Genomic DNA, 18,530 nt, shown 5'->3' on the forward strand with positions numbered 1-18,530 from the left:
GATGTGTCCAGTAATGGGGGAAAGTATGGTTGCAACGAGTCCACATTGAATACTAGGTGCATGAGAAGGAACGATGGAATGTTGAGCTCAAAAGCATTGCCTCCTACAACCTTAGTGATGGTGTAAGGCCCATATCAGAGTGCGTGAAGCCTGCGGTTGGCCCCAGTGAGGCACTCCTTCTGCAAATGTAACCTAACATTGTCACCCACCTAGAACTTGTGTGGCACCCGATGTTGATCATGACATTGTTTGTACTTAGCATTTGATATTTCAAATATGTCATGCACCTGCTGGCAGATGTGTTGGATGTGTTGAATGTGTTCAGTGAATTTGGTAGATCTGTTAGCTTCGAGCTAGACATGAGCCAAATCTGCATGAGTAGTTAAGTCCTAATCTCAGAAGAAGCAAGGAAAGTGATGTATAAAATGACACTATGCTGAAATTGATTTTTTTCCTAAATCTTTCGAAAGGATAGAAAGGTGAGTCTTTGAAACCTCCTCTAATTCCACTCGTGAGCTACAAGTATTTATTTCAACATCCTTTATGTCTCAAATAGAGTTTGTAAGTCTCCTAAATTTTACAAATTTATGGAAAAAATTGTTGTTTCCACCTCCTTCCTTAACACACATAGCTCTGATTTTCAATTGCCACTCCTCCTTGATATCTTTAAGTAACGAGGCGTTCCTATCTTCTAGAATACATATATACAATTTCACTTCATTAGGAAAATTTGAGGAGGTATAGGCTTGAAAGGTGGTCACGTAATCTAATTCAATAGAGCCCAACTCCCTCTATCGCTCAATTTTTTTATTCTTAGCATAAATTTTGACGTTTTTTTTAAGTTCCTTCATTTTGGAAACCCAAGATTCCATAGAAAAATGTGAGGGCCCATATGAAAAATCCTTCCAATAAGAATTAACCAAATAGATGAAGCAATCATCTTTTATCTAGGAGCGGTCGAACATGAAAGGAAACTTGATGGGGGAAGCATTAAAAACTAGTTGTACGAAGACATGAAAATGATTATATATGCCCTTCGAATAGATCTAGGACCAAAAATTTCCCATTATAGTAGTCAAGGGTTAAACTATTAGAAAATGGTCCAACATTTAAGCAATCCCATGATCCTTCGGCTTCCCATTCATCTAGGTAGGGGCTACAAGTATTGGAAAAACATAAATAAGGTTAGAATCCTGAATTAGTTGAAAGAAAATTGGGGAAAGAGGTTCAGTCTGAGCATTAACACCCAAAACTTCACTCGCAGATGTGATGAAGTTCAAGTCCCTAGATAAAATGAGTGATTTTTCATACATTAAACCACTTTCCTTAATCTATCTCCAAAACACCTCTATATCCTCATACGACCCATAACAATTGACAAGCAAGAAAAGTCTCTCCTATCCTCGAAGATGACCATCCAAAATTATAGTAGTCTTGGAAAAGAAGGGTCTAAGAACAATATCAGATGTGTTCCACATGTCCAGTGGACCCACAGAGTGTTCCACATAATGAACGAAGCATATATACCACCCAGGACAAATCTTATGAAAGTCCTCCCTAGCTTTATAGCCTCACACCATAGTTTCTTGAATAAATATCACAAAGGGTTTGTGGAGACCAACTAGACTATGAAGAGCATGTTTATTGGAAGGGCATCCAACTCCCTCGATGTTATAGGAAATCATGATCATTATGAACACTCATTAGAGGGATTCTCCACTCTAAGTGCCCTATGGTTAACATAAGTATTTGTGACCTACTTAAAGATCCCTCTTTAGATTGCAACCTCTCGGGGTCAAGGGGTTAATGGAGTATGAACCAGATATAGAAGAGACCCTCTCCTCAAGGTAAAAAGAATGTTGAGGATTCAGGGGAGGAAGAGGTTGACAGAGGGAAGAGGGTGTTCATGACACCTTTTTGAGGGGCTAAAAAAGGTTAGAATGATTGAAAATACCAGAGGTAAACAAAGAAGTATAAGGGGTGCCAAAAGTTCTTAAAAGAGGGTTTTGAGAAATAACATAGTCGCAAGGGTGAAACTATTTAATAGGAAGAGAGGGATTCCTACTCAGAGTAGGAAATTGTTCATGTTAATATGGCAGAAGGGGCCACCAAAGAAGCATGCCTAGTAAATGGATGAGAACCATCAAAAGATAGGTCACTAGAATGAGAAAGTTCATCCCACATACTAACAATAGGATCCTCTTTAAGTCTGTAGACCTGACAACACTAGATGATTGAGGGAGTCCCCCCTCCACAAAACTGGGGCAAGAGGATACAATGGCCAAAGACACAAACACCTCATCCACAACATGTATAGTACCTCAAGCCTTGTTAACCAATATCTTCTTAGTAAAATTTCCCTTAGAGAGCATATTAAGGGTACCCACATCATCTACGAACATATTAGAAGCCACTTCAGGTGAATGAATAACCCCGCCATTGCAATAGACCTATTGGTACTAAAACCTAATAGACTAAACTACTCCACACTGAGGAAAAATAGATATCCTCTCCCCCAGACTAGGGATTTTAAGCCCCATCTCATTAGAACTAGTCAAATATTCTAAACCACTTAGAGAAACATGGCATAGTCCAAGTTTAAGAGCAACTCAGTACTTGGAGCACTTACTAATCTTGGAACGACATGTCACTTTAAGGTGACCCGGTTGATGGCGTCATAGGCAAATAAACAAAACATTTCAGTAGTCTAACCATTGACTGAAAAACATTTCCCCTAGAATAATCGCCAACTCTACTAAAAGTCCATAGGAAACATCCAATTCCAATAAGAAACATAGGACCCTTTTTTCAAAAGAAACCAAAGACACATCATCAAAAGACACAAAGCTTTTGAATTTGTTGTCTTGCTTAATAATGATCTGACGGGTCTAGATATCCAAGGAAAACCAAGCATCTTAACCCAAAGGTTTTGAGACTTGGGTTTCTCCAAAAATGGATTGAAACCCTCATGCCATCTTTGTAGCCAATGGCAACCATGACCAATAACACAATGCTTCTTGTAAATCACGTCTAGGTCTCCTTTGTCCTAAAAATGGAAATGGAGTCAGTTATTCAGCAAGGAGACTGACACTAGGGGTATAGTTTATCAAAGGTTTCCAGTGTTGTGTTACTAAATTTTGGATTTGTGCCTTGCTATGAGCCATGTAAAAGAATTTAGCCACCAACACTCTAGACATCAGACTGGTAACCCTTCTCAAGTCAACATCTCTTTCCACGGTGAGTGTGTGCTTCACTTCATGGGTTTTTATAGCTTTATGAAACCTTTTGTTCCTCACCAATATCCCTCGTGTCTTTGAAAGGAACACCTGCCTATTTTGGTTGGGACTCCCAGATACCTACCCCTAACTAGCCCAAACCCCATAGTCGGGGTTATCAGAAACCCCAAGCCCCATCTGCACTATTGTGTTAAGGTTTGTCAGAGACCCTGGACTTAGGAAGTGGGAAATATGATTTAGAAATTTTCCTCCTATACAACATCTCTCATATAAAAGAGGAACTTATGCTTGCTAAGGTATCAACGCCCTTTAGTACCAACCCTGTAGCTATGTTTCTGGAAGTGAAACCCTAATTATGCAAAAGATATAATGATAATGATAAAGGTAATGTAGATACAACAATAAAACCCGACTCTTATCTTAAACTCACAACACCTACCATATGCTTTAGATTTCGTTACCCAAAATATAGTGAACCCGAAAAATTAAAAGTTCTTAAGCCCTAAAACCGTAGAAAAGCAGGGAAGATATATCATGACGATAATCAAACACTAATTATGAGCTTGGTTGATCTTCTTGCCTCACACCCATTTCATCCGTGCTTCATCTGTAATTGCACTTGTTTTTGTGCATCAAACAAGAACACATGTTGATCTCCATTCACCTATCACTGCGAATCCTAAGTTGTTTGCAACCAACCACCATATATCCTTCTTAAAATAAATAGTCTCAATTCCTCCCTTTTCATATTTTATAATTCTACCTCATATATGATTTGTTTCCAACCAACCACCCTATATTCTTTTTAAACTAAACAGTCGTCAAGTCCTCCTCTTTTCAAATTTTATAACTCTACCCATTGTACCTAGTATCTCCATTTGGTGTCATCATCAAAGGGTGTGAATGGATGATGATTTGACACAATTCCAAATCACCATTAATCTTAGCAACGACAACTAATATTTTTGGAGCTATAACTCCAATAATGCACTGGGGCATTATATGCCAACCCTTAGATTTTGTACTTTCCTAAATCTAAGGGTTGGCATATACTACCCCAATACATTCATGGAGCTATAGCTCCAAAAATATTTATAGCCCTTAGCAACACGGACTGTGTTCACTATTATTGACATAACTGATAATGTCATGGGTTGATGAACCAAAACATTGAATTCTTCAATGTTATCACCTTTTAATAGTTTTGTAGGTTATTATACCACCGCATAGGTAGGTTATATTGTAATCAATTTTAGTCAAACTGCTTGATTTTCAATTAGTTTTGAAAATTTAAAACAAATTTGATAATGTTTATTAAAGTGTTTGAAAAAAAAACAAATATTAAACTGAATATTTTGCAAATTAAAAAATAATTGAAAATTTGAAAATTTAAATTTCTATTTTTCCATTACTTCATATAGACAAAAGAAAACTAGTTTTATGGGGTTATAAACAGAATTTGTAAAAACGAAAATTTATTTAAAAACTAAAAATAAAAATTATATATCACCAAATGTCATAGTAGTACACACATCATGTCATGTCTCAATATTTATGAAATTTTAATACATTCATCAAATCAACTTTATAAAATAAGGTAAATAGATGATAAACAAAGTTAATAACTTTTCAATATTATTTTAATGACATGAAAAAATTTTTTTCCTAATATTTGAATAATACCTTTATAGTTAAATCAACCTTATAAAATAAGGTAAGTAAATGATAAACAAAGTTAATAACTTTTCAATATTATTTTAATGGCATGAAAAAAATCTCTGATATTTGAATAATACCTTGATAGTTAAATATGCGGATACGAATGAGATTTGGAAATAGTATTGGTTGTTGTTTTTATTTTTATAAAATTAAGTGCTTTTCAATAACAGGTTAATGATTTGACTTTGATGATTAGGGTGTTCTACCAATATAAATTTTCCAGTAACATTCATGGCATACTTTATTAGAAAAGTAACATTCACAACATCAACTTTATTGGCAAATTGGAAAGGTGACATGTATAACCGATTTACAAATCAAATAAGCATTTAACTCTCATTTTTATAAGGTCTCATGTCTCTTAAACATCTTATCAAAGTGTGTGAATGGAGAAACAAATTGGAATTCAAAGTCAAAAAATAAGTGTGTGAATGGAGAAACAAGTTGGAATTTAAACTCAATAAAAAATAATTAAACAATGAAGGTAATTCTCCTAATCATGTCAAAATATCAAGTTTGTAAGTCACCATTCATTACTGCTTATTGAAATTTTTTTTTTTTTAAACGAGATGCTGACAGCAATGCAAAGGCTAAAGGTTCATGAGTTTTCTTTTATTTGATAAACATGACTCTACATTCCAGCTTTAGAATTTAGATTTTGGTAATGTTTCCATTCTAATTTTAACCGTAAAATGTAATAATATATTAGGTTTTTATATAATTTACATATTAAATTGTAAAAACAAAAAATAGAATTTTATTTTATATAAAAAACTTAGTAATATCATTGTAATTTTGAGAGTTTTCTTTAAATTATCTAAACAAACGTTCGCTCCAAAAAAATATATTAATTTGAAAAATCCAAGTAAAACAAAATCAACTTTATTTTTAGTGGAAGTAGGAGAATCATTATATAAACTTACCATTTTTATTGAATTAATTTTCTTCCCAAAAGAAATAAGAAATGCACTATTTGGAAAAGTCCAAGACAGACAAAATCAACTTTATTTATAGTGGAAGTGGGAGAGTGAGTATATGAACTTTCCATTTTAATTGAATTAATTTTTCCATTTTAATTGAATTAATTTTCTTTATGTTCCGTATGGTTAGAAACTCACGTAATTAGGGCATTAGGTTATGGTAACTTTTTAATTATATATATATATATATATATATATATATATATATATATATATATATATAATATTCACTTGTATTAAATAAGTTATAAATTTTAAGTAGTTATTACTAATTTTTATTATTCATTGTTATCGTTAAAAAAAATAAATGAGGAATAATTTGACTCAATTATATTTGTTTAATTTAATTATTATTTTTTTTCTATAAAACGCAATTATTAAGATACTTTGTGTATAAGAAGCAGTTATTAAACAACAATGCTGGATATTATACATGTTTAATAATGTTATAAGAGGCAGCTACTAAACAACAATGGTGTATATTACACATGTTTAATAATGTATTAAGTTAATTGTAACATTGACAATTTTAGAGCTAACTTTTGAAACAACAATTTTTTTTTTTTTTTTTAGTATTTAACCATGAATATAAATATTTGGAAACGGTTAACAATGAAATGTGAAAACAATTTGAACTTGTAAATTTAATCTCCAAATATATGGATTTCTTGTGAAAGTAGTTTAAAAACAAAAGTGCCAAGCCCATTGATATGGGGTAAGATAGGTGAAAACATTTTGAACTTGTAAATTTAATGTTCAAATATATGGGGTAAGATAGGTGAAAACATTTTGAACTTGTAAATTTAATGTCCAAATATATGGATTGCTTGTGAAAATAGTTTAAAAGCAAAAGTGCCCGAACCATTGATATTGGGTAAGATAGTGAGAACATTGTTTGAAATTGGTAATGTTTTCAAATATATATATATATATATATAATTTATACGGAGATAAATAATTGATGATTATTATTTTAAAATTTGAAAAATTGTAAAATTTATTTCCAAATTTATATTATAATATTTAATGGGAAATTCAAATTGATTTAGTTTTGAATGAGTTGTTACATTAATAAATAACAACTAAATATTATGATCTTTATTACTGATTTGACAATTAAATTATAAAATTTGAAAATTATTATAAATTTTCTTACCTCCAAAAAAAGGTAAAAACTTCGGGTAGAGACTTTCCCGATGGCAACGAAAAGTTAATGAACTGTGATCACATTGAAGGTCAACGAAATCCGATGACATCGAATCTTGTGAGGGACAAAACACAGATACAAATATTCAATCCTTCCCGACGACAGGTCGATGAAATATGATAGACATCGAATCTTCTATCAATAAATGTATAGTTGCAGATATTAAGTTAAGGCAGCGCCTAACCAGCCATATATCAAGTATTAAATGCACCCGGAGATGCACGCGACATAGCCCGTTAACACTCTAATGGATTATCTCTAGTGACGAGTTTTCAAATTCGTGTGTTAACGGATTATCTCGCGTGCATCTCCGGGTGCATTTAATACTTGATATATGGCTGGTTAGGCGCTGCCTTAAGTTAACGTCAACGTCCAGGAAATTGTGATGTAACCGTTATGTTTCGACTCTTCGAGTGAAAAAGTCAAGGTAGTTTAAAGCGGTGATACGGAGAATTGAGAAGCGTGTCGATATATTAATTTATGAGATTAAGAGTATATTTAGAGGTATGGGCGATGGGGAAACGACTCCCTCTGCTTATGACACTGCTTGGGTAGCAAAGATTCCAGCACTTAATGGCTTTGACCACCCTCACTTTCCTCAAACACTCTAATGGATTCTTCAGAATCGGAAAAACAATCCAATTGTTTTTCCGAGCTTTCTTCGTTATAAATTTTATCCATGTTTTCTAGAATGGAAAACGTATTGGTATCTGGGGTCCTCTAGGGTTGACCTTGAGATGCGTTCGGTCTAGACATAGCCGTAGGAGTTTGAGCCGACTTATTACCCTATCCGGTTTAATTTTTCTTTTTGTTTTTTTGTGGTGTTATTCTACCCCTTCTCGGGTCGATTGATTGAAAGTATTCTTCTTCTTTCTTCTCTTTTATCCTTTTTGCTTACGCTACTATGAATGGACAATCTCTGAAGAAATGGATATGTTCATGGCATCAACGAAATTTGAACAATACATGCTCATAATCCAAAGGCTAGGTCCAAATTGTGTCATTATATTTCAAGTCAATTGATTTTAGCAAGGGTTGTGAAATGTTTACATGGGCACAAATCTGGGTGTAGCGTGCATGTCTCCTTCTCTTTGAAATATTCAAGATATTCATAAATTTTCTTATAAAATTACCAATTTCCTTTAAAATATCGAGTTTCTAAAAGTCTTTTGGAAATGAGAAGAAACACACTCATACTGGGGCCGTGGTTGTTCTCCGAATTATAACATACTTCTCATAAAAAAATGAATATTGTTCATGAAATAGGGCATGTTATCAAATACCCTTTTCCAATCTGTTAGATCTATGAAAAGCACTATAAGAAAACCTTATTCTCTTAACCTAAGCTTGATTGGCCCATTGGGGTTCCATTTTGTTTGGATCGATTGAATAATTTCTTGTTCTTTGGGTCAGATTCCCATGATTTTACAAATGAGGACATTAAATTTCATGAATTGTTAGGTCTTTTCCAAAGAGTTGTTTGGAATCAAATTTTTTTATTTTGGGTGGTTTTTGGCAAGAAACACACTCAGTTTCTTGCTTGCCACAAAGCCCTTATCATAGGTGACTCTTCATTTTCCTTTCCTCCAGTGGTTGAGCTAGAAGCTCCTCTCGTTCCATTATTTGATTTTCCTTTTCTCCAGTGACTGAGCTATAGGCTCCTCTCATTCCATTATTTGATTCATTAACTGTATGGCACTAGGAGGAAAACTGTCACACCCCTATCCTATAGTCTTTCAACCGCTCATAGGAGGTTCGACACCACCACTTGATTTATTTTCAACAATACTTTGAAGTGTGGACTATGCCTAACATTCCATACTTAGTTTATTTTTCACTTTCTAAGTATAAACATTCATGACACAACGAAAACATTCAATTAAACATCTTTCATCATCATTATCATTTTAGACATATGCACAATGGATACAATATTTAACGAGAGGGGCAACTCCCTGAATATGAGTTTGCCCACAATAATAATGATAATTCTTCAAAATATACAATTATAGTCCTTGGAGAGGAACCACAACTTCTTTCTCACAAAATTTGCCAAAATACACAACTTCGGCCTGCACCGTGCAGCCTACCCGAACCTTCATTCAGGAGTGCCCACCCTCACCGGGTCGAGTCACCCAACTCGTTGAGTAGAGGTACCCACCCCCGAGCAGCCCTCCGCATCACTCGTCATGGCAACCGGTCTACCGCCCATCGCGTTCAACAAACTTGCCTGTTCGTTCAGGCCTGTCTATGGCGTGTCGCCTGCCCGATGCTCACTCACTACTCGGCCCTTCGTTCAGCGCCCACCCGCACTTTGTGTGCCCTCGCCCTGCTCTACCGCAACACTTGGCCACACTATCGTGTGCCTATCCAGTTACAGTTCGCCCGCCTGTAGTTCTAATTGTAGACTCGCCCACCGACCTGTCACCACCAGACCGCAGACCACTTGTTCAGCCAAACTCATCAGCGTAAAGTGTGCCCTCTCGCGGGTCGCCCGCCTTACCCTACCCGCGGGTTCGCCCATCATGCAGTGCGCCCTTCACTGGTCGCCTACCCAGCCTGTGGCTCGCTCAGCCAAACTCTGCGTTTCTATTCGTCCCGTCTTGGTGCTTTGGTCAGACCACCACTTGCACCTCGCCTTGCCTTATGTGCCCAACCCTCTAGCTTGCCCTTCACCCTTAGCTTCCACTTGTTGAACTTATGATGATCAAACTTGATTTCTTTCTCCATCCAAACGTCCTCTAATATATATGCTTCGTCATGGATGGTTCAGGTTGACCTATCAATTTGGCTAACTTGCCCACATCTCATGTCAGTTCGACCACCCTTCATGTCGGCTCGCCTACACCATTGCCTCGCCAGGTCCACATGCCCAACTTCGCACAATATAAGTTCACCTTTGCAAAGTTGCCATACTTAGCCAAATTCTCAACTTTCGATTTTTCGACTCCTTCGTTGGCTTGTCGCACTCGTGACCTGAGCGACTTTAACCGACCGCCCCAGCTCGTCGCTCTCCTCCAACTCGTCCAATCGTCGCAACAAAATGTCACAACCAATGCGCCCGCTTGCTAACTCGTCGCACCCGCCGACTCGTCGCTCACCCGGCTCGTCATGTTTAACCGAGAGCACTCATCCAACTCGTCTCACATCACATCCGCAACTTGTGGGCTTGATAAGAACCCTCCCCCTGTCGTGGGGTCACTCATGGAGTGCCTAGAATGGAGGCTGATGACATCTCACATGGTTCTACAGCTTAGATTTGGCAAAAATTACTGCAACCACCTGCCAACTTCTACAAACTACTATAACTTCTGTAAAGCAAAAAACACTGGGAGAATAGAATAATGTTATTTTGTTTCCCAGACCTTAAAAAAATACATAATATTAATTCAATTTTAAAATATAAAAAAAAACAAAATTTGGAAAAAAAAATCCCTTTATACATTAAAATAATATTTAGTTTTCTCCAATTTTATAATTTAATTTTTTTGATTGATTGCAATCAATTGCCTTTATAGCATTGATATTACCATGCCTTCTTCCAAGTCACTAATAAACGAAGGAGATGAAAGCAACTACCAAGTCACTAATAAACGAAGGAGATGAAAGCAACTACCAAGTCATTAATAAACGAAGGAGATAAAAACAACTAGTTAAATTGAAACACTTCTACATTTTAATATTTATATTTTACATATAAATTTTAAATATTTTTAAAAGTTTATTAATTTTAAATTTTAAAATTTTGTTATTAGCGAAATTTATTATAAGGGATAACCAAAATGATCATTCTCCATTATTGATTTATATTTTGAAACACTTCTTCATTTTAATATTCTTTTAATATTTATATTTTACGTGTAAATTTTAAATACTTTTAAAAAATTATTTAGAAACAAAGAAATAAAATTTATATATATATATATATATATATATATATATATATATATCTTAAAGTTACTCTAAAAAATGATATGAATTACATGACAATCATAAATTATATTGATATATATTTCAAAAAAATAATTATTTTTGAAATTAGATTTTCAAATAAATAAAATAAATATTAAAAAAACAAAAAAAAATATTTGAAACATCTTACTTAAAATTGAAAATGAGACTTTGCAGTATATTTGTTTAGGTTTTCCTAATAAATTACTTAAAATTGAGCAAGGAGATTTCTAATTACTTGTTACTCAAAACTAGAAAGGAAATTTCTAGTTACTTGTTACTCAAAAGGAGAAAGGAGATTTCTAGTCTACTTGTGTCCCTTTTAGGATAAGAAATAACATAATTCTAGCACATAATGGAGGTTCTGATTTAAACAGACTCTCCTAAGGACCCCACTCAACGTGCGTTTGCTTTAGGATAGGAAATAACATAATTCCAACACATAATGGAGGTTCTGATTTAAACTGAGTCTCCTAAAGATCCCACTTAACCTTCTTTTGCTTTAGGATAAGAAATAACATAATTCCAACACATAATGGAGGTTCTGATTTAAAGAGACTCTCCTAAGGACCCCACTCAACCTGCTTTTTCTCAACAATGGTGGAAAAATCACATAAGAATAAGGTGAACAAGACTTTAAATAAACCATGATTGAGGAAAATAAGGTGGACAAGGAGGAGAAGGAAGAGAAAGAGGTGAAAGAAACAACACCAAAATAGAAGCCAATCTTGAAGTGAAGGAACAAAAGAAAAGAAAATAGTGGAGGAAGAGAGAAATGACGTAGAAGAAAAAATTGTCCAAAAAATTGAGAAAAAAGTACATATAGAGGCAGGAAGATTGAAGAAGAAAAAACTGCAAATGAAGCTACTCAAGGTAAGGAGAGAAAGCATAAGAATGAGCAAGATAAAGAAAATGCTCTGAATAAAAAATAAATATGAAGTGAAAAAAAGATAAACAAAAAGAGAAGTTGGAAACATTTTTGAAACAAGGGTGATAAAGCTAGTTATAAGGTAATTAAGTAAAAATATCTAAATTTACTAAGGTTTTTTCTTTTTTTTAACTGATATGGATCTACTACTTCATGTAACTAGACAAAATGTTTGTAATAATTTTTTTGAATGCAAATATATTTGTAATATTTGGATACTTAAATGAAGGAATTCAAATATTTATGTTGTCAATTTTATAATATAATAAACTTAGATATTTATATTGTGAATTTTATAGTAAAATATATTCATATGTTTAAAGAGAAAGAAGTAGACTGAATTTTATATTATTAAATATTATTTTATATCAAATTAATTATAATAAATAATAAAAAGATTTGAATATATATATATATATATATATATATATATATATATATATATATAATTGTTTAGTTTAATTAAATAATTGAGCGATGAATCTATTTATGTATTTAAAATTGTAATTTAATAGCAAGAAATCACAATCTTGCTTGAAATTATATTTTCAAATCCCTGGAAAAAATATTTCATCAGGTTTAACATTAATAATATTTATATATAATTTTCTTCTCAGATTTTATGCTTCTGTGAGTCATGATATAATGTTTATATTTTCCAGAGAAATCACATAGACTCTTTGTTCTCTATGTGATTTCTCCCAACAATATAAACAATATATTTTTCTTATTAAAAATCCACTCACTTTTTATACATTAATATTTATATATTAATATATTTTAAAACTAATATGTATTTATATAAAATGACCTAAAATATATTCATAAAATATAAATTTGTAATAATAATAAATATTACAAATAAATTATTTTAAATTAAATATGAAATATTATTAATAGAAATTTAAAATTATATGAAAGCAGCGGGGCATCGGAAGTGGACAAAAAATTTGGAATCGTAGGGGGCAGTCGGGACCAATTTAAGCCAAGGATAATCGAGGCGTAGCATAGATTGATTGATAAGCATTCAAATTAGTAAGAGATTAGGGATAGTTGCCCTCTGAGGAAAGCATTGAATTGGGGATCATGGCGGAGACTAGTGTTACGTATTCATGGCTGGTGGGCTTCGTCTGTTTCGTTCTGGCGATGATTCTGCTTCAGCTCTACAGAATAGTGGACAGTCGAGGCTACAATTTGCCTCCCGGTTCCAGAGGGTGGCCATTGATTGGAGAATCCTTGGGCTTCAAGCGAGCGATTAATTCGGGTTCACAACCACGCCGATTCATTCAAGATCGAGAGCTAAGGTACTGTGTTAATTTTAACGTTAAACATCCAGAGCTAAGGTACTGTGCTAATTTTAACATTGGAGCGTATTTTATCAAATATCAAATACAAGATGTGAATTATATATGTGAAGGAGAATTACGCAGGTATGGCGAGATATTCAGATCAAATTTGTTCGGAAGATCTCGAATGATTGTGTCTGTGGATCCAATATTCAACAAACATATTCTGCAAAATGAAGGCAGGCTGTTTCAATCCAATTATCCGAGACCTTTTCGAAATCTCATCGGCAAATTCGCTTTGCTTTCGGTGCACGGTGATCTCAAGAAGAAGCTCCACGGAACGGCCGTAAATTTCCTGGGGTTCGAGAAGCCGCGTGTGCACTTCATGGCACACCACCTTTGCCCAGTGGCAAGCCAAGAGGGATATCCATCTTCACGAGGTGTGCCATCAGGTAAGCACCATCAAGAAACCCATTGCAAAAATCTTTATATTTCAGAAAAGCTATGCATTAATTAAGAATTCTTTAAAGACCTATTTGAGTGACTCAAGGGAAAGGTTAATATCTTAATAACACAATTAATAGTAAAATTAAGGATCGGATTCCATCATCTTCATCTTATATATTAAACAGGTAGTTGAGTAGTTTCCAATGAAGACTGAGAATAAAGAATTTGTGTTCCTTTAATGAGTAAGGAGTTGTTGAAATCTAATGGTATTTTATCATGGAGAGTTCTTAAGGAAGAGTGAGAAGAAAGAATTTGTGTTTTTTTGTGAGGAAGGAGCAGTTGAAACCTAATGACACTTTATTAGGGAGTGTCTTGCCTGGACATTTGTAGTCAGTTGGAAGACCTGAAAGTGGATAGTCAGTTAGCTATTTGTGGAAGAAAAACTTTACAAGACCAAATTTTTTGACCATTATTCACATAAAAAAATATTATAAAGAGAAACTTGATTGTATAATGTTTTGTTAGTTAAATACAAACAGTTGGGTAGTTCCAAAAAACTAGTGAGAAGAAAGAACTTGTGTTTTTTTTTTTTTTTGAAGAAAAAGCACTTGAAACTTAATAGCACTTTATCACGGAGTGTCTGGCTTATAAAGACATTTGTAGTCCATCAGAAGACTTGAAAGTAGATAGTCTGTTAACTATTTGTGAAAAGAAACCAAATTTTTTTGACCATTATTCACACAAAAAAACTATTATAAAGAAAAACTTTTGTATCATGTTTTGTTAGTTAAATATCTAACCCCTTGTACTATTTTGGTGTCATTCGCCGTATTAAAATTCTTCAATTCAATTCATTAACTTTTAGAGAAGCTATGCAGTGTTTAAGCATTCTTTATGGATTTTATTAAACATTTATCGAAATCAAACAAAATTGAACTACGAAACCTGCCTTTTAATACTGGTATCATCAGAATGGTGGTCAACTAACTGTTCTCCGTTTAGATTGGTCGATTTGTCTGACCACATGTGATATGTATGGTGGTGAACTGAGTGTTTTCCGTTTAGGTTGGTGGATTTGTCTGATCACATGTGGCATCTGTTACAGCTTGTTCTGAATTTGATGGCAAAACAATTGCTGGACTTATCTCCGTCCAAGGAGACGGCAGAGATCGGTAAGGCATTCGCCGTTTTTTCTAAAGCTTTCCTTGCCGTTCCGATTAGAATCCCGGGTGCCTCGTACGCCAGAGGAATTAAGGTGCGCAAGAGCCGCAATGCTTTTCTCCTTTATTATACTGATTACTAATTTGATTGGTTCTTACGAGATGAGTAATGCCTAGCATCGCTGCAGCGCAGAGAGTTTCTGATAAGAAAGATTAATGAGGGTATAAAGCACAGAAGGCAGCATCCAGCTGAAGCTGTCCATAATGATTTCTTAGGAGAACTCTTGAAAGAAGACTTGCATTCAGAAGAAGTTAGAGCAGATTTAGTACTATTCCTGCTCTTCGCTGGTCACGAGACCTCAGCCTCAGCGATGGTATTTTCTATCAAATTTCTCACGGACTCTCCCCAGGCACTTCACGAACTGAAGGTGTGTACTCAGTGTGTAGGTACATGCTGCAAATCTCTATTCTAAATAAAATCATTTCATATCTACACTTGACTACACTTGGTATTGATACATTAACACTTGACTACACTGATGATGGAATATGCACCACACAGGCGGAGCACGGCGCTCTGTTAAAGAGAAAGGGGAGTCCAAGAAACCAAAAGCTCACTTAAGATGACTAGCAGTCAATGAAATTCACAGAATGTGTATGTAATTAATTAATTAATTACTGCTTTGTTGACCAACCAAACGATTTCTGTCAATCAGATGGACATGGTTATGTAGGTCTGATTGCTGAATATTTCTGTTTGATCCAGTTGATTCGCCGAATATTAGGCAATGAGATGGACATGGCCATGTCTGTCTGATTGCGGGGTGATAGGCTAATAGCATTATTTTATTTTTTTAATTACAAATTTTGCAACATATGTTTATATACATAAATGAATTGTAGATCATTTAAAATTCTATAATAGCTTTTACCTATTTGTGTGGTTGGATGTAAACTATCACATTAGATTTAGGATTTGTCCTTTAGAATTTGGTGGTGCAGTGAACGGTAATAGCAAGTTTTAAATTTGGAAATTCTAAAAAATGGAAATCTTAAATCTAATATCATAAATATTGAAGCTACTTTACATATCACAGATTCTGAAATTTAGGTGTTTTTTTGGGCACTTTAAACTGAAAAGAGTAAAATGATGAGTAGTTACTTTAAACTTTGATAAAAAAAAATTATATAGTGTCGAGATGATGATTGATGATTGATAAAAAAAAATTATATAGTGTCGAGATGATTTGATGTTCAATTCCCAGGTCATATGTGAAACACTTCGTCTAGCCAACGTCGCTTCAGCGATTTTCAGAGGAGCAAAAGAAGACATTAAAATTAAAGGCATTTAATAATATGTTTTTACTCTTCTTGTTTGAGATTTATGCTTCTATTCAAAGTTACAATTATATACATATATAGTAAGGCTTACAATTTTATATATATAATTTTTCTGTAAGGTTTGAAATGTATAAAATCTCAACTGATACTTCCAATTCCAGCATTTCTTTTAATTTTTACAATACTGCCACGCGATTTACCTCGGCATTCGGATTATCACAAACTTGTGTTCTCAGGAGGCTTTGTGATTCCAAGAGGGTGGACAGTGATGGTACTTCTGAACAGCATGCATCTGGACGAAAAGTACCATTCTTCTGCGCTCACATTTGACCCACGGCGTTGGCAACGGCAGCTCGAAAATAATGAAATTAATTAGCACAAAATCGCTCACTTCATGTTTTGTGGAAATCCAAATCTCTTACTAATCTTTCTCTGTCTAATTCTGTTAGTAATCTTTGGGACCTATATCGCAGGAGCTCTCAAAGAACCCCTCTTTTATACCTTTTGGAGGGGGTGCCAGGCTCTGTCCAGGAATGCATCTGGCAAAACTTGAGCTGGCCCTCTTTCCTCATAACTTCGTCACCAAATTCAGGTAAAAGAAATTAGACATCAATTTTACTTGAAGCATCGGTCCTAATTAATATCATCCTCCAGGAGAAAAGAAAAGAAAAGAAAACAATACAAATTAGTGTGGCAACATGGTTTATGAACTTATTTACGCTCTGCATGTACACAGTGTCATATTCGTTGACTGCGCTAAAATTGTGTTTTACGTGTACCTAATGTTTGCAGATGGGAGGCACTGGAGGATGATAAGATCTCCTACTTTCCTGTTTCTCACTTGACTAGAGGCTTTCCAATCCGTCTACATCATCTTCAAGAACGAATGGATGATTAATCGCATTATAGTGGATTTGATTCATGCAGTATGGACTATTAAAAACAGCCAAATAAGTTTGAAGGAACGGATGATTAATCGCATTATAATAGGATTTGATTCATGCAGTATGGAGTGCTAAAAACAGTAAGCAAGTTTGAAGCATAAAACAATAATAGCCGCTATGTGGACATATAACTATCATATTTCAAACATATTTATGCATTTCCTGTATTGAAGCCTGACAATTTGGGTTTCACTTTGATTCTCATCGGGTTAATGTATTAATCAGCTATTATTGTATATACTTGTTTAAACAACAAGATAACAAGGTTCCAAGTGATAAAAAAAGTGGTCTGCATAATAGTATTTTTTCATGATGCCATTTTGGCAACTTTTTTTATTCTGGTGGCATTTTTAGGCAGAGGAATTATATGGTAAACAAAACAATTTTATTGATGGTCATAAGTATCATGAGTTGCAGTCTCCTCAAGAGGATGTTGCAGTTGAAGACCAGTTAATCATGAGGAAAGGTCTAAGGAACCTACTATTGAAAATATAGATGATGACCGAGGCAATACAAGAATCAAAACATAGCAAAAGCAGAAATGAAACCAAGATGTGTTCAAGTAAGATAACAATTCTTATTTAAGGCAATCATCATCTCAAAGCTCCAAAGTAACCTATGGAGGACAAAGTAGTTCATATCGCACATCCTCAACAATCATGGGAATGAGCCCTCGTGAGGTGACTCACAAGGAGCAAATGGATGCAGATAAAATTATCTATGGGCACAAAGAATTTGGTGCTCAAATGTTGGACACTAAAAGGAGGAAAGATGCTCCTACCAAGCTTGCAGCGTCTAAAGTGTTATCAACTACCAGCAATCATGGTAAACCATATTGTGATGAGGACAAACTAGATCACAAGGTTTATGGTGTTTTATCATCTCACACTAAAAGGAAGGAAAAACATGACTATGGGTGAATTTCTCCATTAAGGGGGATACTTGGAATAATGGAGAAATGTAGAATTCTATAGATTATTTTATTATTAGCTATTGGTTGTGATTAGGTAGATTAGATCCTATTTTGAGGAATTTGTTCAATTTCCTCAACATATTTCTAATCTTATTTATGTACAAATTATTTGGTGAATGATATGAAGTTCTGTGCAGGCACTTTTTAGGTTGAGCTCGGCTCACTTGAGAGTTGCTCATTTCCTCCATATTTTGCCTCTCTCTTAAATTTATCTGTGTTGTAATTATATTGAGAAATAAATTGTAATTGAAAAACAATATGAACTAAAGAAGAAGAGAAATTCATAACTCATGGAGACAAAGACATGTCCTACATAGCACATAATTATGAAATGCATTCAAATATGAAATATATAGAT

The 18,530-nt window shown here is 34.2% G+C and overlaps 1 pseudogene across 1 annotated transcript; it reads left to right on the top strand.

Annotated features, from left to right (window-relative positions):
* The first annotated feature begins 12,955 nt into the window (after window positions 1–12,955).
* LOC149229594 (cytochrome P450 720B2-like) lies at window positions 12,956–17,153 on the top strand (annotated as a pseudogene). The gene is made up of 9 exons (XR_016247300.1): window positions 12,956–13,325; window positions 13,452–13,759; window positions 14,860–15,009; window positions 15,103–15,342; window positions 15,477–15,569; window positions 16,180–16,258; window positions 16,492–16,619; window positions 16,729–16,847; window positions 17,048–17,153. The product of XR_016247300.1 is annotated as a cytochrome P450 720B2-like (transcript).
* The last annotated feature ends 1,377 nt before the right edge of the window (window positions 17,154–18,530 follow it).

This window comes from Pinus tabuliformis, chromosome J, assembly GCF_031772625.1.
Source record: "Pinus tabuliformis cultivar Carrire ecotype Pingquan chromosome J, CPIR1, whole genome shotgun sequence".
NCBI lineage: Eukaryota > Viridiplantae > Streptophyta > Pinopsida > Pinales > Pinaceae > Pinus > Pinus tabuliformis.